General features: G+C 41.6%; 1 protein-coding gene across 1 annotated transcript in view; it reads right to left on the bottom strand.

Annotated features, from left to right (window-relative positions):
* Nucleotides 1-25,415, bottom strand: part of COL22A1 (collagen type XXII alpha 1 chain) — a 218,091-nt gene extending 192,676 nt beyond the window's left edge. Inside the window, exon 1 of the mRNA XM_056485694.1 lies at nucleotides 25,334-25,415. The gene's annotated coding sequence lies outside the window, so the exon portion shown is untranslated. The remainder of the gene's footprint in view (nucleotides 1-25,333) is intronic.
* Between the last annotated feature and the right edge of the window lie 350 nt (nucleotides 25,416-25,765).

Genomic DNA, 25,765 nt, shown 5'->3' with positions numbered 1-25,765 from the left:
AGGTTCTGTGGGAATCACAGACAGGAAAAATGGTGGCGTCAGCGTTTGTTCAAAACCCGTTTTGATCAGTCAGATGTTGGGCCTATCTCTACAACATATCTCAGCATGTTGTGCTGGTTTAGGAAATTAAAAAGGGGGAAAAACCTTATGAAGTTGTCAATATGTCGCTATAAATCCTTATCCCCACAAAAATATACAGGCTCTTTCCAAAAGATAAAAACCAGGTTATTTTCAGAAGTCTGTATCATATGCAGACAAGGAGAAAAGCAATACATATAATAAGCCCTTCACTGCAAATAAAATTTGGAAGTGTCGGCCAGCAGTGGAACATAAATACAAGAAAGATTTTTTTTAAAAATCATATTTATTCATGTTCCAATCCTAAGTACAAAGGACACAGTCAGGTGCTGTAGTTTACACCTCAGCCAGACGATGTCCCTACCAGACAGTGAGGTGTTCAGGTTTGAGCCAGCTGGAACAGGCTGCAGGGTAAAAAAGGCATGAAAACACCACAGTGCCCTACAGGAGTTAGAATTTCCTTCTAAATAAGTGCGTTATTGAAATACCAATCAGGCAGCTGCCTGCAGAGGGATCAGGACATGCATTGCTTAAAATATCTGTGGGAGCCTTCAGCCTGAGGTTTTTGCTCCCCTGGATTTTTTTAGGAAACGTTGTTTTTGGGTGCAAGCGATGGGACAGCAGGTTGGTGGCAGCAGCAAGAGCTGGGAAACCAGATCTGCCAAGTGACATCCTGCTCTTCCAGCGCCGAGCTCAACACGTCCTTCCTCCGTATCTGGGCTTGCACGGCTGTGAAGTTTATAAATACATTCTTAAAAACAGCCCTGGCCAGCTGCTAACCCACATGAGGCCAGGATAAAAGCAGCAGAGCACCAGCTGGTGTCAGTCAGCAGAGCAGCCCTGGCTCTGGGGGCAGCAGATGCTGCTGGTGGATGGGGCTCCCTTGGTACACGTGGGATTCTGCCCCAGCAGCAGAACTTCCTCCCTTCCTCCATGGCCAGGCCTGAGGGCTCTGCCTCTGAGGCCTCTTTCATCTCCCCTCCTTGCCAAAACACTTCAAGAACTCGTTTTTGCATTTTGAATGCTGCAAGGTGTCTCAAAACAGCCATTTAGGCTAAAAATAGCGTTAAAAAAAAACCAGCCACAAATCAAATCAGAACATCTGCTTAAAATCTATAATCATAACTTGTGGTGGCTTTAATACGCATTTATGGTTCAATATTATTCTTGCATTCAGGCCAAAATATATAATTTTATCCACTTTTATAGCACAAAGAATTGAACCAATTGAATCCACTTTATGTACAAATATACAGTGACATAAAATTGCCCCATTCACATCAACAGGGCTCATGTCATGGCAATGAAGTCTTCAGAGGTATTAGAAGGTTGGAAATAAAATATTTTTAGCGATGGGTTTTCCACACTTGTTTCTTTCCCACCTCAGTCAGCCACTTTGAGACTGAGCCCAGTTTGAAATTGCAGCAGCTGATCACTATTTATTTCCCTTTCCAGGAGAAATGGTCAAAAAAGAGCCAAAACTGGGACAGTTTAGGTTTCAGAGTGATCCAAGTCTAAGAAATTCTCTTTATTTAACCCTTTTTCCAAATGGCCAACATGGATTTTTTTTTTTTTTATTACTATTATTTTTAATGCAGCCTATCATGTGGGAATAATTTTGCTCAAAGAGGCCTAAGTCAATGTACATCATTTAAAAATACCTCCTACTTTCTTTTTATTTCACAAACATCACTTTGGGATTCCCTTGTGATGCATTAAGGGATATTGCAAACAGAACTGACAAATCCCATCACGTCTGAGTTTATTACTGAACTGTGGACTCTGTGTCTGAGGCTCCATTTTTAATAGTTTAATGAGAAAAAAAGAAATTAATTCCTCTGGCTACATGCAAACACGATGTGGGAATGGCATCCTGGCTGAGAAGTCTGTGAATGTTAGAGTGAGCCCTCTACACCCAAAATACAAGCACAGCATAAAGCCATTCATACCATCTCACAGCTGAACAAACAATATGCAAAAGATAGGCATGAGTTCTATATAACTTTCATCTTCAGAATGGCTTTTAGGTGGGGTTAGTGTAGAGTTTTAGGTCAGTTAGAATCCATGGAAAGGTCTCTCTAGTTTTGAACAAGCAGTAAATACTCTGGGGAATGCAGGGCAAAAAATATCAATTTTTTTTTTTAAAAGAGCCAAAGGAGAACTCAGACTTCTTATCTCAACACTGAGATTCAGAAAACAAGGATGAAAATCTTTTTTGTGGAAAATAAGAAGCAAAATTGTTTGTTTAGAAGCAGCATTTTGAAAAACAAAAGGAAAAGACGCAGAGGGGGGCAGACACAGAGGATGTGGCAGAGAAGAAAACTTCACGGCACTTCTGGGAGCAGCAGTTTGCACTGGCTCTGGATATACCCCATCTCAGACACTGCTCTTCTGTCCCAGTTTGAGAGATGCCACAAACAGCAAAACCCACGAGAGTTAGAGATGGAACAACACAGAACACTTTCTGTGATCTCCTTCATTCTTCAGAGGAGTGATTCAGCCACAAATATTCATAAACCAAAACAAAATAAACCTGGAGTCACAGTAAGAAGAACATTTCAGGAGTGTGATTTAATAAAACCTTTTCTATCTCATGTGAGCAAAAGTTCAAAGACCACTGAATCAAAGTTCAATGTTCAAAGTATGCCCAGTTATGTATTTTCGACTCCTCATTAAAACATTTGAGCTCTTACTTGCATTTTACTAAATTGTACCACAGAACTGTTTGTCTTACTGTTAAATTCAAGGGGGGCTGATTCTATTATTGTGCTTGATTTCATCCATTCGTCTGCTGCCACTGAACATCACCATATGCCATATAAATGTTGTAACTATGCTGGCATTCATAATGTGATTTTAAATGTCTTTGGTATGCTCCTCTGAAGAAGAGGTTAGCCGGGGGTGAAAAAGACAGTGTCCAATTATACAGCTTTTCACACACACACAAAAAAGAAAAACAAATATAAAACCCAGCACACTAATACATCTGACATCTTAGTAGAGTCAGCTTGTTGATTGTGCCTCTTCCAACTACTGAACTAAGCAATTTAATTATCTAAATTATTGCTGATATGAGCAGGAAGCCAACTGTATAAAAGAGAGATGGGACTTTCTTCCCTGCTGATCATCCCATGCGGTCGTATATCTTTGTTCAATGGTTGTTAAAGAAATCATCTGATGGCATTTCTGGAAGATGTGCATCTTCCCAGGCCTGATCCAAAGCCAACTGCAGTTAATGAAAAGAGGGACATTGATTTCGGTGGACACTGTTTAAAAACCCATGTGAATAATAAAAAATTCTCTGCTAACACCAGAGCTATTCCTGAGGTACTTTGCTACAGCTGAGCCAAAGTCTGCTGAAATCAAGGAGGAGACTGTCAACAGACCCACAGTATGTTGGATGAAGCCATTCATGCACCCTGCTAGCAAAAAACACTTCAACATCTGCCCTGAGTGCTGGTGAGGCTGCAGGGGGTGGGACATCTCTTCATTTGCAATGATAGAATCACAGAATTGTTTGGCTTGGAAGGGACCTTCAAGATGATCTCATTCCAACACCTGTCATGTGCAAGGACACCTTCCACTAGACCAGGATACTCAGAGCCCCATCCAGCCTGGCCTTGAACTCCTCCAGGGATGGGACACATCACATTTTAAGGGCAACTTCTATCCTAATCCCTAAAAAACTGATCAGGTGCAGAGCAATGGTTAAGATGAATGTGAGCCAAAGCAGTCTGTCAGCTTTATGGGAGATGAAATAGGGCAGTGGGAAAGATCAGCAGACCATTCCATCCCACTGATTTGTTTGCCTTAGCTGAACTCTATTACTGCCCCAAAGTACTTGGTGCTGGAACTGCCCAGGCCATGAATGATTAATAATCCTGCAATTGGAAGTGTTTGATTGTGCGAGAAATAAAATACATACTGATAATTTAGGAGGGGAAAAATAATACATAGCTGTTCCCTATGACAGGTACCTATCCAGGAGACAGAACAAAACAGGAGTTGAGTAGAAAAAAATATCCTAAAAAAGAAGCATAGCCAAGAGTCCTGGAGGGCCATGAAACACACTCCAAGGATTAACTCAACATGGGCATTTCCTAATTTGCAGCCTGAGAAATGTTCCTTTAGCCTCTGTGGTGCGCATGTGCACACACAAGGAACCCAGAGAGAAGGTCAGAATTAGAATTCAGCTACTCTTGACTCCTTAACCTATGCTTGGATCATGCATTCCACAAATTGACCCCCCATAAATGCATTTACCACTGACTTTAAAACACACCCTTACTGGTTGTCTGCCAAATCTCTGCTATTCTGAAACACCCTCACTGCTAGAAGAGGACTTTGCAGAGTATTTTTGCCTGCTGCAACCACGCAGTGTCTGCAGGCTGAAACCTTGAGGCAATATCCCCAAGTATAACTTCCAGTGTTTTGTCCAGAGGAAGTAACTCCAGATTTAAATTGTACTCTTGCATATCAAGCTTAGAAATCTTTCTGATTGTCTAAGAAAACCCCAAGGTAACCTGCAATCAAAATCTGTGTGACAGACTTTGTCTTTGGCATCATTGACCAGACTGTCAGGAAAATCTCCACTCACCCTATGAATGATGTGTTTATGGACCAGCCAAGTCCAGAAAGGGTGACCCCTTCTCACTTCAGCTAACAAGGAGTTCAGATTTAAAAAGATTTACATCTAAAAGGCTGGTTCTGTATAAAACACAGTTACTCAAGCATCTTGATAATCCTGACTGAAATAGTTATCAGGGAAAAGACCCATGGGAAGTATCTCAGAGTATATGTGAGGTGGAAGGGATTAGAACAACTGATAAGTGGAGGCTGATAAGGGGAAGCTTTGCATATCTGATCTGGGGAAACAATGCCTGAAAACAGAGTCTGTCCAAGAACCAGGCACCAGCACCTGTAGCACTTGTACTGACAGCTTCTCTCACCACGTTTATTTACTCACTGGCAAAGGCAGGAAGAATATCTTGAACTTGAAACTGAACCAATTTTTTTCCCCTTAATTGTTACTTACTTTCCTCTGCAAAGCTGTAGCCTGCATCTCTTTAGCACAGACCAGGAAACTAGCAACAGATCAGGATACTCAGAGGTCAGTTGACTTTTTATAATCTAATTTGCACTATCCTCTTCTACCCCCAAAAGATTCTCAAGTATGTAATTCAAGTCACACAGATTGCAAGTCAATTACAAAACATGTTGGTCCACATTCTGCCTCTACAGTGGGTCATCTTTTGGAGTTCAAATTTATTTGAATCCTGTGGATATTAACACAAAAATATTATTAGATATATTAAAAATTTAGCAATGCTCTTGGGGGGAAAACACACTCCAAACTAAATTACCAAGTAGCAGGTGCACAGCTCACCCATCCCAATAATGACTGTATTGCACAAGACTAAGTTAGAAAACTTTGCCCATACTTTTTTTCTTTTAAACCTTGCTCAATGCTGAAATGTCTCATGCTGTTGCTGAAGCAGGTTTTGCAGCATGCAGACGTCCTGGAGATGGAAAATTCATCACCTGAAGATAATACAAGGCCCAATGGCTGTTTGAGATAATAAATAACATTATTCCCAGAGCTTCACACATTTAAATTAACCTCCACATCTGTCTGCAGGGTGTCCAGATTAAAGAGCAGTGATACAAGCAAGGCAAAGACTAAAATGATGTCCAGAAACATTATGGTAGGAACAGTTTGTGATGGAGCAGAAAATCCTGAGATTTTTCCTCTGTACTGCATGTTCAAGTCTCCTTAGTGCAGTACGTATGGAGCATGTTGATTTTGTACAGGGTCACAGAACACCAGTCCTTTGGCCTAAGCCCTGTAAACCTGTACTGGCAAAGTCCTACAAATCCCATTTCCTCTCAAGCAGAGGCCAAACTGTTCCAACCTACATTATCTATTAGGGAGAAGCTTCAACACAGAGCCCCTGAAGGCTATTCAATATGAGAGTACTCCACTCTTACAGGGCCAATTTCCTGCTTTTTATATCCTCATGGAAGTTCTTACAGCTCTTGGAATGAAATGTAATATTTTCTTTTTTAGTACAGTCAAGGATTATGTCAGTAAAAAGACCCATATGTAATGGCTTTATATAGTTAGTGAGCAGAGCTGGAGCAAGGGATCAGGATGGGGTAACAGCCTAAATCTATTTGGAAAATAGGCAACATACTTTCTAACAAAGAGGAGCCTGCTGATCACATTTCCCAGAACTCTTAACTGGGGCAAGGAAGAATTGCTTTGCATTCCTTGCTCTACGCCTTATGATAATGGCCTGGATAACCAGAATCCCCACAAACTCCAGAAATGAGCTCATACCCATTGTCTGTCACTCTCAGCGTTATTAACAGGGCCATGCTAATTGGAGATGTGCCACACACTCACCTACCACTTCCCAACATTTCTGCTGAACTATCCAAATGACAGAAAATTTCCCAAATACAGGAATGTGAATGCCTGCCTCTTGAACCACGTGGGTGAGTTTCTCCTCCACGTGTTCCAAAAAGATGATGGACATCTAATGTAATGAGAGTTTCTTCAGAATCAACAAGTGCATTTGATTAAGAGATTTAGTGCTGCAGAGCCTTTCCATGGCCTGATGTGCACGGTCCTGCCCTTTGTAATGAAACCCAGAACTCTACTGAGGACACCAACACACCAGCAAAAGTGAATGATCTGTGAATAAAATGGAAATAAGAGGGATCTGTCATTACTTGTGGAGGTACAGATAGCAGGGTTGCATCCCCAGCTCTGAACCTTTCCTCTCCATCCAGTGCTTCCAGTGTGCATCCACTGCCTGAAACCCACCCAAGCTGAGAATCTCCTGCTCTCCTTCCCTGAGAACAAGCATGGCCATTTCTCTTTTAGAACTCTGGAGTGAAAAAGGACAATTGAACAGATGCAGGCAGCTTGCAAGGAACCCCTTCTGGACATTTGTTTTAAAGACCTTTCTTTACCTCCTTGTTGCAGCAGGGCCCCAGGGTAGAAAGCAATTCACAGTCAGTTCACACTGCATTTTGAGAACTGACCCGAAACAAAAGGTGGTACTGGAAGTGATGTAGGATTGCCACTTAATTTCTCATAGTTGTATAACTCAAATCATTGAAGGCAGAGGCAAATCTTGGAAGCCCCAACAGCAGAACCCTAAGGTTAGACACCTTACCCAGCTCAGGTGTCTGCAGAGTGCGAAGGTTGTGTGGAGAGTTTAAGACTGAAAATCTTCGAGGTGACTGCCCCCAGTCTCTTTTTGGCTCTGACCTGAAAGGTTTCTCCTTCTTATGAAAGGAGCTGGGCTAAGAGGAGGCAGGAAGAATCATCTCCTCTGACCACAAAGTTCTGCATTGTGAATGTCTTCACCATCAATGCAGACTCTATAGAATGAGAGGAATAAAAAGCACTGCACCCCTCAGTGCAGGACAGTTTTAGTGAACACAAGTTAGATTTTGATGTCTCAGCCATCTCTGCCCACCACTGTGGCCTCCATCAGCATGGGACAGGCAGGTGAGGGAACCCAGGGGAGTCAACCAGAAGCAGAATTTATTAAGTGTGAGAGATCCTAAGTCCAAGACTGAGAAAAAAACCACACTTTACACCTCTCAATTTCTGAATGTGGCATGCAGGAAATCACTGACTGTGAATCCTTCCATGACTTTACCACGATCCCAGCAGAAAGAGACCTGCAGGAAAACTCTGCCTTGTCCTTTTTATTGGCTGTAAGTTGGAAAACTAAACAAGATGGGATGAATGGATCAAAAGCAGCCCTGCCAAGAAGGAATTGAGGGTGCTGGTGGATAAGAAGATGGACACGAGACAGCAATGTGCATTTGCAGCCCAAAAATTCAACCATAGCCTGGTCTGCATCAAAAGCAGAGTGTGGCCAGCAGGCCAAGGGAGGTTATTGTGCTCCTCTGCTCCCTCTCATGAGACCCCACTTAGAGCAACACTGGAAGGACATTGACCTGTAGGAGTGAGTCCATAGGAGAGGATTAGAGGGATGGAGAACCTCTCCTGTGAGGAAAGGCTGAGATAATTGGAATTGTTCAGCCTGGAAAAGAGAAGGCTCTAGGAAGATATTATAGCATCCTTCCAGTACCTAAAGGACTGAAGAGGGGCTTTTGTCAAGGATAATGTAGTGGAAGAACAAGGGATAATGGATTTAAAATGAGAGAGGGTAGGTTTAGATTGGATATTAGGGGGAAATTCTTTACTTTGAAAGTGGTGAGGCACTGGCACAGGTTGCCCAGAGAAGCTGTGGATATCCCATCCCTGGCAGTCTCCAAGGCCAGGTTAGATGGGGCTTGGAGCAGCCTGGTCCAGTGAAAGGTGTCCCTGTCCATGGCAGGGAGGTCAGGACTAGGTGACCTTGAAGGTCTCCTCCAGCCCAAACCATTTTATGATTCTATGAAAACAGATGAACTGAAGACACTGAAGAGTGGTACAGCAAATAAGGGTCTGACAGTGTAAATTAAACAGGAAAAGATGTAGCTGGAGAAAACATGTAAATTATCCCTATTTTCTAACAGGAAGGGCTCTCTTCACCACTGTCACTCACACAGAAAGGATAAAATACAAGAGCTTGTGCTCTGCAGCCCACACAGCTCTGACAGGCAGCTGCCAGAGGCAGGAGGAGCTGATAAAAAATGTGCAGCTACTCCTGAGCCACAGCTGGGTCTGCCTGTCTGTGCTTATGGCAAGGGGTGTGACAGGGTCAGATCAATAATTCTCATGTTGGTTAGAAGGGTTTTGGGCTGTTTCAACCCTCACCCTGTCCCACCCTCCACTCTGCTTCCTTCCTTTACATTCTTCAGAAACAGCAGCAGAAAAAGAGAAAGCAAAAAAGGAAATGGGCCATGAAAGAAAAAAAAAAAAAACAATTTACAGATCACATGAATGAAACATGAAACATCACACTCAGGCCTTCCTAACATTGTAATTTCTTTATATTTTAAATTTTCACAATTAACTGTAGGAGGAGGTGCCTCAAACTGTCTTCAAAAGACCTGAAACTCCAAAAATTGTTTTCCCCACCTCTTCATATGCAATACCCTGAATTTTTACTTTAAAAGAAGAGAGAGGTATTGGATAGGTAATATAAGTATCAAATATTTTATTTGATAGTTGGGGAGAGGATATTTTGAAATGGATAAGGACATAGAGTGCTTTCAGAAAAATAATAACAAAAGCAACATTAGAAAATTTGGTGGAGGAGAAAGGACATTAAAAAGTTGTAGAAATGGAAAAGAGATACCTACTTAGACAGCAGTGCTAGAACTTAAAACAAATTAAATCTGTGCCTTCCTGGACTGTAAAGCTTAGTTTCAAATAGTCTCACACAGTATTCTTTTTCTTACGAAATGCAGAGCTCTAGCTGGGATTTATCTCATTTAAGTTTAGGCTGTAGGTGTCTAACTAACATTTTATATGGTTTTATACTAAGCTCCAAAAGAGAAAGAAAAAATCCATACACACATTGATTTTATCTCTTTCTTATGAGGAAGAGTAAAATAAATTAACTTCTCACAAGAAGTGCTTGTTTTCCCCTGACACAATGAAAGAAGTTTAGACAAAGAGCAAAGATTTAGAGATCGGTGTCCCAACAAATACCAATATTTCTGTCTGGTCAAGGTGACATAAGAAATTCAGCCAAAAGCAGCAACAGATAAAGATGGTAAAAGTAATGATTTGCCTAATGTGGAACAGAAGAAGCTGATCTTGACTTCTAAACAGATCCCCTGACCTGAATCATGAAATTGCCCAAGAAAAGCAGGTTTAGGAAGAACCAAAATGCAGCTAGGAAAAGCAGTGTCTTTTTCAACACCATTTTCCACAGGGAGAGTTTAAGAACATTCTGTGCGGAGTTTAGTTTAGTTTCTGGGTGAATTACAACAGCTGTGGGAACCAAAACTATGGGGCACTCATGGATTGTGTAAAGGGTTAAACTTCACTCTGAGTTTTCTCTATCCATGAATTGGATTGGATGAAGCCAACCCTGAGGCTCAAGTGACCCAAATGCCAGCAGGTGATGCTTTGCTGACTGCAGGGAGGCTCAGGAGCCCTGAAATAAATAGAAAAATAAAGGGTACAAAAAGGCCCTGAGCACTCTGGCCTCTCTACATCTGTTTTGGCACTAGGCTTCCTGCTCCACTCAGGAGCAAGAAGGTACTTTGCTTTCTTTTCCTCTTGATGCCAAGGAAAATACCAAAGTACTAATACATTGCCATGGGCAGACAAGCACATGAATTGACATCATATTCAGATAAGCAAATATTTCCAACACAGTTGCTGTCTGAAGAGTAACTGTTTTAATCTATCTGTTGCCAAATGTAAAAAAAAAAAAAAAATAAATAAAAAAGAAGGATGTGATTCTGCTTGTTTTGCTGTTTTGTCTTTGTTAGGAAGACTGACAGCCTGTTCTTTAAGAGATAAAACAGGTGTTATAACTTGTTTTCCATAGATACATATGAGATCTAATTTGATGTGTGAAAGTTTGTCATATTCATGTCAATGTATTCAGAGACCAACACTTATTTATAGATTAGTACAGCTGAAAGAGACAATAATGTGCAGTCCAATCTCCCAGCCAACACAAGTCCAAAATTATTCTCAACAATCCCAGTATATCATCTATACCTTGTTCAAAGTTGCAATACTTTTCCTGATCTATAGAACTGTGGATTTGGATTTATGGACAGAACATTCCCCCACTAGGACTAGAAAACTGTTTGAGTGCTCAGCTACCATCACCTGATGCACTTGATCTCTAAAATGAATGCATTCCTCTTCTGTTTTCAGTGTCATGTTTTAATCTGAAACTTTTCCCTGACTTCTAGGGCCCAAAACAGTTGCTCAACTTGTGGTTAATCACAGAATTTTATTTTTTTCTGTACTAAGGTAAACATGAAAGCCCACAATGCTATTGGCCATTTCTTGTCCTAAAAATTATCCCAAACAGAGAAATAAGTAAGAAATTAAATAACACATTAGCTTGGTTCCATCAACAATGTTTCACATGCACAATAAAGAGAAAAAGAAAATAAAAATTTTCAAGCTCCTTGCTTTCTTCTGCTTTGCTCAGAAACTGAAAACACAGCTGGTACTTAACAGTGCCTGGTTAGGTGGAGAAAAATGAAATACAAGGTGATACCAAATCCTCAGGCTGAGAAAAATTCTGTACAACTACACAGCAAGTACCTCGAGAAGTTCTGCACAAAACCTTGCTGGTAGCTATAGCAACTGCATTCACTGTATTTTTACTGGGACACACTTTTTAGAGCTGCATAAGAAAGTGCATTTTTCAGCCCTTATCTACTCATCCAGTTTCCAATTTCTTTTTGATGCTCCCCTGCTCCCCATTCAGGTTCCACACGCCCTCTCCCACTTGGCATGCACGGCATGTGGGTTGCTGGGGTTACTCCCAAATTCAGGGAAGGAATCTTCTTTCAAAAATTCAACAGGCTTAAATCTAAACTGCTGAACTGTGGCTTTCATTTCCAGTGAAATGCCATAGCAGCACAAATACTTCCATCTCTCAGGCAAATCAGACATCCAAGAGAATTACACTGTGAGCAATAACTGGTGTATGCCCCAAAACACTATAAAGGGATGGGAAAGGAAATAATCTATAAGAATCCTAATTTGCTAGGCCTGGAGAGATAAATTTTTACAAAGGCACGTAATGACAGGAGAAGGGGCTATGGACTTTAGCTGAAGGGGGTAGATTTAGATCAAATATTAGGAAGACATTCTTCCCTGGGAGGGTGGTGAGGCCCTGGCACAGGTTGCCCAGAGAAGCTGTTGGAATTGTTCCAGCTTGGATGGGACTTGGAGCAGCCTGGTGTAGTGGAAGCTGTCCCTGCCTGTGGCAGGGGTTGGAAACAGGATCTTGAAGGTCTCTTCCAACCCACACCACTCTGATATTCCATGGTTTGCTGCATGGGAATTCTGGTCTTGCTGCATTTACTCACTAGCAAGTGCTGTAAAGCTACAAAACTTCAACATACATGGGATATGAAAGCTTTGGAGAGCCACTGTATGTAATTCATCTCACAGAAATGATGCCTTTCCAAGGCACAGCTTTCTCTGTACGACTGGCACCGTGCAGGCAGACAGGTTTGACATTTACCTGCTGAAAGGGATTTCCCCACCTCTGAAATGTCTGTGTGAGACATGAGAGCACTGCTGGTTCCCTGTACTACAGTCACCCCTCTGAGCTGAAAACTGGTGTGGGTTTAACTCCTCTCTCTGGTGCTCCCATCCACATGAGCCACAGCTTTGACTCTCGAGTCTGAGAGAGCAGCACTATCTCCTCACATCTGGCCTCCCCTTGGACAAGGCAAAATTTTATTTCCCTCTGCAGTGTGTGAAACAAAAAATTGAGAGCATAATGCAGGTCTTCAGTCTTTATATTGAACTTCCAATTCTGAAGTCTTTGGAAAAATGTTTATAGTAGAAAAGCACACGCTGCCTCACACCCCAAGTCTCCTCTCACTGACAATAGGCTGCTTGGTGGTTTTCCACACCACTGTGTTGGTTTGATGTATTGATTCATTTATTCACATGAAGCAGCTTGTAATCTTGCCTGTAACTACATTATTTATGAAATGTTCACCATGGAAAACAAAACAAAATGCACAAATAAATGCTTCACAGACTGTTAGATTTTTTCAATGTTATTTGCTTTGGGATGCCATTCATAAAAGCCTGACTATACTTTTTAAAATATTCAGTTATATCCACAGGAATGCCACTGGATATCCATAAGATCACAGTTTTCCCTGTTTTTGTGTACTTCATGAGTAAAGTCCTTGTAAGTTTCAAAGCATTAAAATACATAAAGAGTATTAAAATCTATAATAAAAGTTTCAGCATTAAAACTTTTGATGTTCACCAAAGGCTAGAACAGAGTTGCAATTCAGGGCAACAGAAACACTATGTCACACATTGCTGTGATGTTATCACTGATGTTATTCAACATTCCAATATATGAAAGCATTATGATACCTGGAAAATATTCACAAGTTGTCATCTTGTTCCTAATAACATCCTAGGGGCAAAAAGATTTTTTTTCCCCACATACCAATGTGCAAGAGTGTCAACTTTATGATTCCTGCCTGTGAATTACACCAGGAGGACTCAGTTTCACTGGCAACCATTCAAACCCAGGAAAGTCAGGACAATGAAGTGACTTCAAAGGAACATGAGTTATTGGAAAGATCATGCAAGAGCAGGCTAAGTATTCAACCTTAACATGCTTCAGTTTCATCAGATTCCAAATTGCAGGAACCAATTATTTTTTTGTCATGGCAAATCTCTGATATCTCAGAGCCTGGCTCCATCCTGATGTGCAGCTGCAACTCTATTAGTGTAAATCAAAAAGAAAAAACTATAACAAAACCAACAACTACAAAAAAAAAAAAAAAAAAAAAAGAAGCAGCAAAAGCAAACCCAAACTCAAACTCCAAGGGACATACACAAATGCAAAGCAGGAATAAAGCCACACAGACCCTGATGCTGAGGCTGACCCACCTTTCTGCAGAGGACAAGAACTTAAAATAAACATTACCAAAATCCATTCAATAGTTATTCTAAGATGGTTCTACTTAATGAGAGACTTCTCTTCAGCCACAAGTTATAAATAGGAGCATTGCCTTTGCATAGTGTGAATCTCACAGCAAAGGAACATTTCTGGGGGAAATTCAGAGATTTAATCTAGGAATGGATGATATCATCCAGTTTCTGATTTCAGGAAAAGAATGAGGGATGGGAAAAGTATTTTTCCCTGCATGTGTCTGTGAGGCACATGAGACCTACCTTACAGCTGAGCTGTGTCCTGTGCTGAGGATTGCCTTTGGGAACACTTCTCCTGCAGGCTGCAGTAAACAGGCAGGGACGGGCAGGATGTGGGCAGAGCTCGGGAACTCCTCTACCCCTCCCAGGGACCAAAGTAGCCTCAGAGCCACCACAAGTGCAGGGAAGGATGGCAAGGAAGGGCTACCCTGGCCTTGGAGCCTCCCATGATTGCTGCCCTTAGCTGCTGCCTGCCCAGGGGAACACATGGGCACTGCTCAACACCCCTGTCCTCTGCTGGCAGAGCCTGTCCTGGCCCCAGGACCAGCACTGAGGATTCACTGCTGTGTGCACATACCCATCTGATTCAGATTGTGCCTGCCACTTGCAGGTCAGTGCCTTCCAGCCTGGGATTTCAAGTATTTCCTGATTAAATTGCCTAGGAAGGATATGGCCAGAAATGCCCCAGCTCACCTGGTTTGCCACAAAGAGCAGTCTGAGGGCATTATTTTTTTACAATATTGTCATATACTATTTTTAAAAAACAAGTCATAATTTTAAATCTACAAGTTTTGACAATTATTGAAAGCATCTTAAAAATGCATTTAAAAAGTTATTAATTTAAAAAATTATGCATTTTTCAATAATTCAAGTATTCTACCTGAATTCACCACATCAGTGGAAGCCAGCATAGATAATAGTTTTATTATAAATATCACACTCTGAGATATGTGATTTAATCTTTGCTGGCTCTGCTGATTTAGTAGCACAGCTCACAAAAGGATCAATGTTCAGGCAGTCCCCACTGGTCTCTCAGCACACCTCTTAGCAGATTAAAGTACTCCATAATTTTTTATTGGAAGGACAGAATCTCTCCCTAAATACAGACAACACAATAAGAGCAGGAATAAATTTGGAGTCATTTTCCACTTAAGTCTGTATAACATCAAAGACACTGATGAAACCTTAAATCACAGAAAATAATTGCTAGTCACAGAATTCCTCTTAGGTTTAGGATTTATTCCCAGAAAGCATTAAGCCCATGGGAAAGATTACATTAATTTTTTTATCACTAGTTCCCATTCTCCTTGTAGATTGTTTAAAACAAATCTGTGCGAACAAGGTCAGAGACCTTTCCCCAAATTCAGGTGATAAAATGAAGGACCTTAGCAAAAGGATTTTTGAACCTTAAATCCAGAGTTGAATATAAAGTAATCCATGAATACCCACCCATAGAGAAAATTAATTATTTTCATCAACAAGTTTTCTCATTAAAAGTTTGAAACTTGAGATCCCACATAGAAGCAGGCAGTGAACTAGACATGCCTGCCATGTTTAGTGCATGTTCACCAAAAGGAGCTGAACTTGCAGTGTTTCACCCTAAAACTTCCCTAAAACAGTGGCAGCACTGATGGGGAATTAGCTCAAGTGGCAGAGCTCAGTGTGTGAGAGGCAGCAGGATCAATGTCTGCATTCTCCAGTGTTTCATTCCAGAATGTATTTGGTTATAAATTTATTTGCATAATACTAATTAATAATTTATTTTATTAATGCCAAATGGCAGCATTTGAAATTGCTCTGAGATGAGCTCAGCTGGCCAGAGCCTGGTGCTGACACCACCAAGGCTGTGGGCTCAGTTCTTGTGTGGGACATTCACTCAAGAACTGGACTCAATGATCCTTGGGGGCCCCTTCCAGCTCAGACATTCTGTGACCACTGATGGAGGATGAAAGTTTTTCACTCTCCTTCACATATCAAACTATTTTTTTTTTCATTTAATAATAAGTATCATCTTTCTCCTAGAAAATAGTAGCATAAACTTTTAAAAATATACCCCTGTATCTAACACTTTACAAGCTCATTCTGCAATTTTTAGCTTTTGACTCCCATTCTTTTCACTTTTTGTGATTTTGTGTTCCAGGTGATGAAATTCAGAGTGTTCTGTGATTCAGTTTGACTTCTCAAAGAAGACCACAAGCTTGTCTTTTTTTGATAAACCCTAAGCTAAAAAGAGCCATCTCTGTTAAAGAAAAGATTTCACCAGTCCTAGCACTTGTGAAAATGCTGCTTAGGTGTGAATTCAGTGCTTTAGATGATTATTAACCCAATAATCATTTGAATTCTTGGGAGGCAGACTCTGCTCTTGGCTGCAGGCAGCACACTTGAACCAGCAGCAATTCCAGAAGAATAAAATGCTCATCACTGACCCTCTTTAAAATCCTGCAGGACAGCAGGGACCTGGTGTAAAACCTACACCTCTCAGTCACTTGTCCACTGCTCAGGAGTCTGGGTGCTACTCTTGCCAGTGTCTCATCTCCCAAGCAATGTGAGAAGCCACCAAGATGGAAATTTCCATGAAGAGAGTTAGGAAATTAATAAAAAATGCAGGCAGGTGGTGAGACAAATAGGGTTATAACCAGACTCCTCATCTGTCACCTTTAAAATGCCATTTTTTAGATGGGAATCAGGACTTGGGTGGATTTCAGATGAAGCAGTTGTGGATGCCCCATCCCTGGAAGTGTAGAAGGACAGCCTGGATGGGGTTTGGAGCAACCTGGACTAGTGGAAAGTGTCCCTGACCATGGCAGGGGGTGAGAACAAGATGATCTTTGTGGTTCCCTCCAACCCAAACCATTCTGTGATTTCTATGGTTTATTTTGTATAAAATTACTGTGACAGAGCCAAAATTAAGCTCAGTTCAGCTGTCCAAGTCTTGCACCAAAAGCAAGGCCTTCCTGTCCCACATTCTCAGCTGGGACAGGAGCAGAGTGCCCTGTTTATCACACTTGATCCTCACGTGGAAAGATTTACCTTGTAATAGACAGGATTTCACTAATCCCATGAGCATACAGCATTAAATGTCCAAAGAGACTCCTCAAATCTCCCATTCTTCCTGATGGCACTCAAGGTGAAAAACTCTATGAATTTTGCAGCCATCCAATTCAGCACCATGACACAGAACAGAGAAGGGATCAGCATTTATCATCTGATCAGGCAAACAAGTCAGCCAAACAAGAAGAGCTGGTAATGAGGCAGAAAAGCTGTTTTCACAATGGCACAGATCCTCCCACCTAGGCATGAATCAGGAGGATTCATAATATTGCTATTTAATTGAGAGATTCCATAGATAAAGGCCAATTTTTAATTGAGACACTCGAGTAGATAAAGGCCAAGTTTTTGCAGACAGCATAGGACTGACAAAAGAAAAAATCCATGCTCTGTGGAGCTTCTTAATGACAAATCAGAATTAACAAACCTTGTCCTATTTGTAACAGGAATAAATGAAATGATCATTTATGCAAGTGTCCATTTCACAGGAAATTGTTGCCTGCCATGTTCCAGCAATTATTTGGGTTCCAATGCAGGAGCAACACTGGCTTCATGTCAGAATTGTCTTAAAGTTGTACTAAACGAACCCAAAGGCTGGTATTCCCCAAAACCAGTGTAATCCCTCCTCTTCCATGGGCCCTGGATGAGAGAGAGAAGAGGTTTTTAAAGACAATGTGCAGTCCAACAGCCTTGTGCTCCCTCTGTCCTCTTTGCATGTGTCTGACATTCAGCTGTGTGACATCACTGCCACATCACACACATCCTGAAAGATCCTAAACTGATACCTGGGACAAAATAGTAACATCACCCCTCCACAGCTATTCCAGACACTCCTGCTCACCCAAACTGCTTTTGTAATCAATACAAAACTTTTCAATTTATTGACCATTATAAATGGTCAACAGCCATACACTCCAGGCTGCTGTGAGGAACCAGCTCTGCCAAGACTCTGCTGTGCCTTGTTGAAATTATGAGGTTTCATCTGACTAAATATAGAGATTTACAGTGTAGTTGTCTATATCTGAGTAAACCACCTGCCAGCCCTCTATAATCCATAAAGACAAACAGATACTTCTAGGGAGTAATTTATTTCAAATAGGTCAGACAAATTACCCTGAAACACTTCATATTTTTTCCACTATTTTTAAGGCAGCAAGGGATGTCTGGATAAAGGTGAGGATCAAAACCAGACATGTAAAACTAGGTGAGATGACCCAGCATCTCTCCTGGGAAAGGCAAGGCCCTTTTTCACACACACTCAGCCTCTCTGCTTGAGGGAGACAGACCCAGCAGGGGTTAAATGCCACACAAACCAGGCACAGCCTTTCATCCCATCTTATGTCCATCCATGCCATGGGCCACTGCAATTATTTAAGGGAGTTGAGCCCATGATATGATACATCTGCAAGTCATTAATGAAGAGCAGTACAAAGGCACAGAGGTAAGGAAAATACTGACACTTCTTAAACCAGAGTTACTCCTGTCTATTTCTGGTGGGATTTTTCTTGATCTGTTTTGTTTTGGGTTCGTGGATTTTTTGTTTGTTTGTGTGGAGGTTTTTTGTTTGCTTTGTTTTTGTTGGTTTTTTTTCCTTTCTTTCCTTCTGAATCCTGAAGGCCTACAAAACTGCCAGCAACTCTTCCAACTAGGGGGACAGAGTTCCCAGAGCTCCCCAAAAGTCAGTGCACCCTCTGTGGCTTCCTTGGCTGGGCAGGACCTGCCTTAGAGGTCATTGCCTTCAAAAACACTCATGGAAATGAGGAGAAATTGAAGCAAGAGTAAAGAGGTTTAAGTTGTTTATCATACCAGTGGAATCTGGTATAAGGGTACTTGATGCTTTATCTGTTTTCCTACATGTTATCAGTCTTAGCTCAGAAAACTGCTGAAGGAAACCAACAGCTCTTTGACTTCCCTGTGTCACCACATCCAAAATTAGCAACTTAATTTTGTAGCCCACTCATAACTGCCACAGCCTGCCTGGGGTCATGGCCCACAGTCTGGGAACAGCTGCCAAGGGAAGGGAAAAGGATCTAAGTAAAGAAAATATGGCAGCAGAAATATCATTGAAAAGAAGAAAAAAAAAAAAAAATCAAAGGCAGCAATAAAAATAAATAAAGGCAGAACAGCAGATTTAAAATAATAAAATAGTAGTCAAATATATACAAATAGCTTGAGTACAAACTGAACAGAAAATGTACTCAGTAATAAACCCAAGGGATGGCCAAGAAAGAAGATAATATAAGCCCAGTTGTAAACTGTTTTAATTTCAGGAATCAATCATAAAAGTACTTATTCACATAATTAAGAAAAGCCTCCAGAAAACATAAAAACCACTCTCAGAAACACTCTAGAGGTGGTACCTTAGCTAAACAGCAAAGCAGGACAAGGGAAATTGCCTTGAAACAACTCAAGGTGGTTTATGAAATATCAGACTTGAACAAGGATTGTCAACCATCTGTGAGGAGTGAGCAGCTCACTGCTGCCCCAGCCTCCCAGGGCAGCTGTGCAGAGTTATTACCTGGGTTAGAGCACTGTCCTGTACAAAAGGAATGGGGTTTTGCTTCTTCTTGCTGCAGGAACACAAAGCCACTGTCCATTGCAGAGCTGCACCATCAGTCCTGTGCTCAGACTGAGCATCCTGGGCTGCCCTGCTGCAGGACATGGAAATGTGGCAGATCTGAGCTTTCTCAGTGCTCTCACAGGAACAGAAAAATTCCAGGTGCCACAGAAGAGCTGTGCCTTGCTGCCTCTTGGCCAGTGCTGAATTAATTTCCCAGTCAGAATTTAATACCACTGTGCCTGACCACCCTGTCTAGACCTAGTTAGTGGGGTTTGCTGCAGATTTTTTGGTATATTTTTCAAAGATAAGCCCTGAAAAACATCTTTTTTAATCAAGCATTACAGTATACTGAAAACCAAGTGTTCCTTTCCTTGTAGATTCATGAAGATATTTAATTTACTGTGAAGAAAACCAGTCCTGCCACTGAAATGGATGAAGGTTTTCAGGAATGCCCAGTACAAGAAGTGCTGTAAAACAGGTTCCAGCTGTTGTTTCATTACTATGAACTGCACTGGCAATCAAGACAGTCCACTCAGATTATCTGTAGCCTTTATCTGCTGGTGAAATTGGAATTAGTAGAGTTCTGTCATACACAAGGTAATTAGTTTTATACTAAGCATGGAGCCAACAGAAATCCCCCAATAGTTCTAAGTGTTACAGCTCAAAGAAAATCTTTGCAATCAATATGCAGAATAATTCTTCCTGTGGTAATCAATGTTAACCAGGTTGCTCTGGAAGGAAATAACTGGGTGCTGACAATGGGCACATACTGCAACATGGTTAAGCAGTGAAAAAATTGTGCTTGGGCAATAAACAGTCAAACCACAACCAAGTGTTAGCTAAAAAAATATCTAAAAATACTTAGATCTGTCAATGGTTTAAACTTGCCCTCAAATGTGAAGTGAAATATGGCAGTTTTGACATCTCTTATTAAAATCACTTAAGAATCAATATTCAGGACATAACAATAATCAAATCAAGTTGCTTAAACCAAACTCAAGGGATCCTTCTGTTCTGCAAAGAATCAAAAATTAATTTCTAAGGAACTGAATCAATGCAAAGTAAATAGATTCTGATGAGCTGGAGAAGGATAACTTACATCTACTGCATAGTAGATGAGCTCTGTGATAACAGCACTCCCTGAGCAGAGGAAATCTACACCACTGCATAATCAGGACTGACAGCACTTGCAAAACATGACCCATAACTCAGTTCCATTCATTCCTAATGAAAAATCAGGGCTAACACAGCTTGGAGAAGTTTGTGACACGTGATCAGACCAGGTCCAGGTTTGGCATTTTTTGGCCAGTTCTGCAGCCCCTGGGGTGGGATTTGTGACTCCTCAGTAGGCTCCCAGCACAGGCTGCTTTGGATTTTTTGTAGAGTTTGAAGTGAGAGCCAGAGCTCACAGGTACCTGCCCTGTCTTTACTGCTGAATCTCCTCCATACTGGGAAAGAAATGGGAAGGTTTTAGAAAGAATTTATTCTGCTTTACTGAAAGGAGCCTTCTAAATCTACCACCCTTGTTAGTGTCACAAAGATAGCAGGTATTTGCCATGAAAACCTCAATGTAATAAAGAATAGCAACTCAGCCCACTTCAATCTCCTAAACCAACATTTTTTTTTTTAGGTTGCAGCTAGCAGCACAAGGTATCAAAAGATCTCACTATTTGCATCACCTGATTTATGAAATTACTTGTCCACCAAACAACATATCTTTGTATAGTTCAATAATGGTTATTAGAGAGAAGGGTGGTTTCTCTTTTTTTTTTTTCCCACCCCACATTAATCTCTAAGTTATGAGTCCCTGGTAAGAGATGTACCCACCTACTGCCAATACTGAAACAGTTTTCTCAGGGCATTAATAGTGTATGCACACTTTATTTCCTAAGTGAAGTAGGAGTTATTCAATTGACCTTTTAGTGATGCTGAAAAATAAATATTATCAGCCCACTCCCACCCTCATATTCAGACTAGAAAGGAATAAGCAATTTGTCCCACAAGCAGAGCTATCCCTCCTGTTCCATGGCTCATATTCACATGATAAATTCTTTCAGCCTAGCTAGACATCAGGAGCAAACAGGGAGAAGAATCAGAGGATGCTCCCCCCACCCTGGCCCCCAGCTCCTCTGCTGTGATTGCCACCCAGGGTTTGTAATTGCTGATCACAACCCCCATGGCAGCCTGCACCAGCAAGAGCAGAGGAGATCCCACAAAGGAAAAGTCCTGAGACAGAAAATGGGGGCTGTAGAGGTCTTGGTGCTCCATTATTGTCTCTGAACAGATCTGTGAGGAGGCTGGGTTCTTCTCCTATGTGACAGGGATGGACAAGAGGAAATGGCCAGGGGAGGTAGAGACTGGAAATTATGAAGGATTTCTTCACTGAAAGGGTTGTCAAGCATTGGAAAAGGCTGCCCAGGGAAGCTGTGGGGTCACCATTCCTGGAGGTGTTTAAAATGCATGTGGCACCTGGGAACAGGGTTTAGTAGAAGATATGACAGTGATGGGTTAATGGCTGGACTTGGTGGTCTTAGGGCTCTTTTCCAAACTAAACAGGTCTAGTGTTCTCTGATTCTATACCTTTCAAAAAATCAGCTCCAGCTAATTTCTCTTCACCACTCACATTCTAGCAATCTTGCCAACTGTTAGAGAACATATTATTCAGTTAATAAGAAATCAGGATGCTTTGAATTTATATAAACCTTCTTAAGGTCACAATTCATGTAAAACCTCCTTCTCATATTATCTCTTATTCACAGCTGGAAGAACTGACTGTTCACAGATTCAGTGACTTGCCAAAGGCTGCAACATCCTTAATCTATGGTTCCTGACCATATGTCAGTGGGCTGCAATTTTAAGGTAAAAATCCTTGACTTCACCTGTAATTTGCTGACACTTGACATTTATAAGTCAAGAACATTAACACTAAGATCTCCTCTCCACTGAAAAAAACAAGCCATATATTTTAAACAAAAATTGAAATTAAAAACTGTAAAATAAATGTTGTGATTATTGACACAAGTTTTCATACTTGCTTGCAAAGGAAAAATGCATGTCTGAGTGTACCTTGAGCAGATAACTTCAATATTTAAGACCTGCAAGTCTCCCAAGAGCACAACAGGAGATCTTTGCAGAAGTTTCTTTCTGCAGAAGACATTGCTCTGCTTGGCTCTGCTCACAGAGCTGGGACAGTCCTCTCAGCCAACCTTTGCTCCTGCCAGCTTCAGAAGCCTGATGTGATTTCCACTGAAGGGATCTCTAAACTTCCAGCAGCAACTGGAAGAAGCCTCTAGGAAAACACCAAATAAAATTAAGCCCATGATGAAGAACATTTTTCTGTTTGTTTTCCTGCTGTACCTACATGCTACAGGATTTTTTTTAAAAAAGTTCCAATTCATCAGCTACAGCTCCGTGATTTCTGTACATGCTCTCTCCCCCTTTCCTCACTCCCTAAACTTGAGTTCTCAAACTCCAAAATATCTTTGTAACAGTTGATAGTGCCTAATACAAAGTGACCAGCCCCCAGTAAGGACCCAACATTCCTGTTTTTAGACTCACTCAGCCATGGAAAGACCTGCAGGAATCAATCTTCTCTAAAGAGGCAGCTTTGAAGACAAAAATCAACCACTACATTTTCTTGCAACATAAAATAGGGTTGGGAAGCCTGGAAGGAGATATTTCAGTGTCATAGGAGACAATACATAATTAAAGTTCATGTAAGAATGACTGGGGAATTTGGCATTGCCTGAAGAGCTGAAATAGCCCAGTACCACCTCTCTCATTCAGGCGTGGTGGTACAGACAAGATGTTGATATAATCTAAGTTTTTTCTTAAAGGTTTTGCTCCTCATTTTGAGAAATGGGAAGAATTCAAGAAAGGTCTTTAAATAGGAGGAATTGTGATCACCCAGCAGTGATTAGTCAAAACAAGCTTTAGAAGAAAGTGTTACAATATGAAAAATTGAAATATCCTTTGAAGTCAAGATAATTATGGAACAAATCTCAGGAATATATTTTAGCAAGAAAGTTATCACATGCTAGAAACAAAAGTGTTCTTTTATTCCTATTATTTTCAGTATCATAATCTCCAGAATCAAAAGCTAGCTCTGGCATGGAGCAAAGATGTTTGCCATAGAACTGTATGAAATGCAAGAAGCAGTAAGAAAATCCTTATGTATATGTGTAGGTGCTATAGACATGCTCACCCACACATTGTCTGGGTCTCTGAGCTCATCAAAACCTTCCCACAGACCAAAAAATTAAACTAATCCTTCCACCTCATTCTTCCTCTCTTAGGTCCCCATTGGGGAGGTTTTCTTCCACCATAGTAACATGAGTCAGAGTAACATGAGTCACACAGCACTTCCCCTGCAATGAGTCCTCCATCTGATCTGCTATTCCAGCCCAAACTCATTCATGGCACAGGTCTCACTCAAATTCAAGAGACAATCACTCAAATCAGAGAGAATATTATATTCTGTTAAAACAAACAAGATTTGGCCCCAAACTGATCCCAGGAGAGAGAGGCACTGTCATCTGCTGGTTTAAAGTCAAAAGACCTGGTTTCCTCCCTTTGCTCTGCAATGTGCTGAGGACTGCCTTTCTGCAAGGTACTTGGAGTAATTCTCCACAAAACCAAATGACACTCATCAGCTGGTGGGCTGCCCATTCCCAAGCTCAGAATAGGACTCCTCTCCATTTCACCAGAAAAGATGCCAAAGCATCCAACACTGCCTCTTACTAGAAGCTGTAGAACACAACACACTTATTGAGGATGCACAGTGAATCCACAACACACATACAGGAGTTACTTTTGCATTAATATCCTATAAACACTTCATTGATATAAAATCTCCATGTATTTGATATGTCTAACTGGAAGCTACTCAGGACACTATCCCAGCTGTCCAGACAATAGTATTTGTATATTTAGAATAGCAGCATCTTAATGGAAAACATGTAAAATAGTTGGTAGGATTGAAAATTTAGTTAAAACTACTAAATGCCTACACTTTAAGGGGAAAAAAAGTCATATAGCTTTTGAAGTGGAATAAACCTTGCAATTGCCTGCCTGACCTATTTGGCTACACTTCTCCCTATTATTTTATCAAATTGTGTCTCTACAAACTCCCCCAAAGCAGATGTCTAAACAGTCATTCATCAAACAGAAAAAGGAGATTCAGGCATGCACCTAAAGTAATTCTGGTTGCTAATTGAGCACACTGAGTAGCACAGATACATCTTGCAGGTGCACCTTCCTGAGAATGATCCCATTAGTGTCCACACTGCACAGATGGGCTGTGTTATTTTAAAGTTTTAATCAAAATACATGCAAACAGGCACAGCACCACGTGCATGCTAATGCTGTGAAGTGTCAGCAGTCACTACACCCTGAAGAACTCCAGCTATGTAAAAACTCAGAAGAGAAGGAGCTGATGAATTAGGCACTTTAGAGGAAGGCTTAGAGGTGACACACAGCACATTTGTAATAAATGTGGAGAAAACATCTTGTTAACACGGCAGTGCATTCCCACGTACTGACAGAAACTGCACCAACACAAAGACAGAATACAAGAAGGTGTAAGGTCATCAGACTCCCGAGGTATTTATGTTAGGAAAACCAACCCTGAAATCAGTGATTATAGTGTAATCTTGACATCTGTCAACCTCCTGTCAATGGCTTTCCTCAATGAAGGCATTACACATCCCTCAGCTGCTGCTTTATCACCTGCAGGGAAGTCTTCTGCATCTGCTAATCCCAATTTGAGGGCTCACCAGCCCTGATTCAGGTGACCAACTTCACCTAGCAGACTCTGGTCTGAAAACTTTGTTAACTAAATGAGAAATAAATAAATCCAGCTTAAGAATAATGGAACACAGTTCCTCCTATATTTCCTTTGTAAAAGGCAGACCCTGTTCCTGCATGTTTGCATAGTTAAAAAAAATAATAAAAATTAATCCTTTGTATTTGATATTCCTCCCTGCCGGGGGGAATACAAAAAAAACAAAAAGCAGAGGTTGTGTTCATTTGCAGGTCTGCAACCCCACCAATGTCCTTACCTGCACAGACACGGCCCCACCCGCAGTGGTACCTGGAGCCCTGCAGAGCTGTCAGCCTGGCGGGACGGGGCGGTGATGGGCGGGCAGGGCAGGAGCGCTCGGACGGACACACGGACACGCACGGACAGACACACGGACAGACAGACAGACAGACAGCCCCGAGCCCCCTGCGCACACAGGGGCGGCTCAGTGATGGGGATTGCCAAAACGCTGCATCCCCTGCGCGGGCAGGGAGCAGAGGGATGGAGCGGAGGGCGGCCGGAGAGCAGCCGGGCAGGGCGGGCCGGGCCGGGTTTAAGGAGCGAGGGGAGGGGAAGCGCTGGGCGGGGAGGGCTGCGGGCCCCGCTGCTGGCCGGGGGCGGGGGGAGCCGGGATGGGGCCGGGATGGAGCCGGGATGGGGCGGGATGGAGCCGGGATGGGGCCGGGATGGA

The sequence above is a fragment of the Oenanthe melanoleuca genome, chromosome 2 (assembly GCF_029582105.1).
Source record: "Oenanthe melanoleuca isolate GR-GAL-2019-014 chromosome 2, OMel1.0, whole genome shotgun sequence".
Classification (NCBI taxonomy): domain Eukaryota; kingdom Metazoa; phylum Chordata; class Aves; order Passeriformes; family Muscicapidae; genus Oenanthe; species Oenanthe melanoleuca.
The sequence above is the reverse complement of the archived record's forward strand: the minus strand, read 5'-3'. Positions and strand labels throughout refer to the sequence as shown.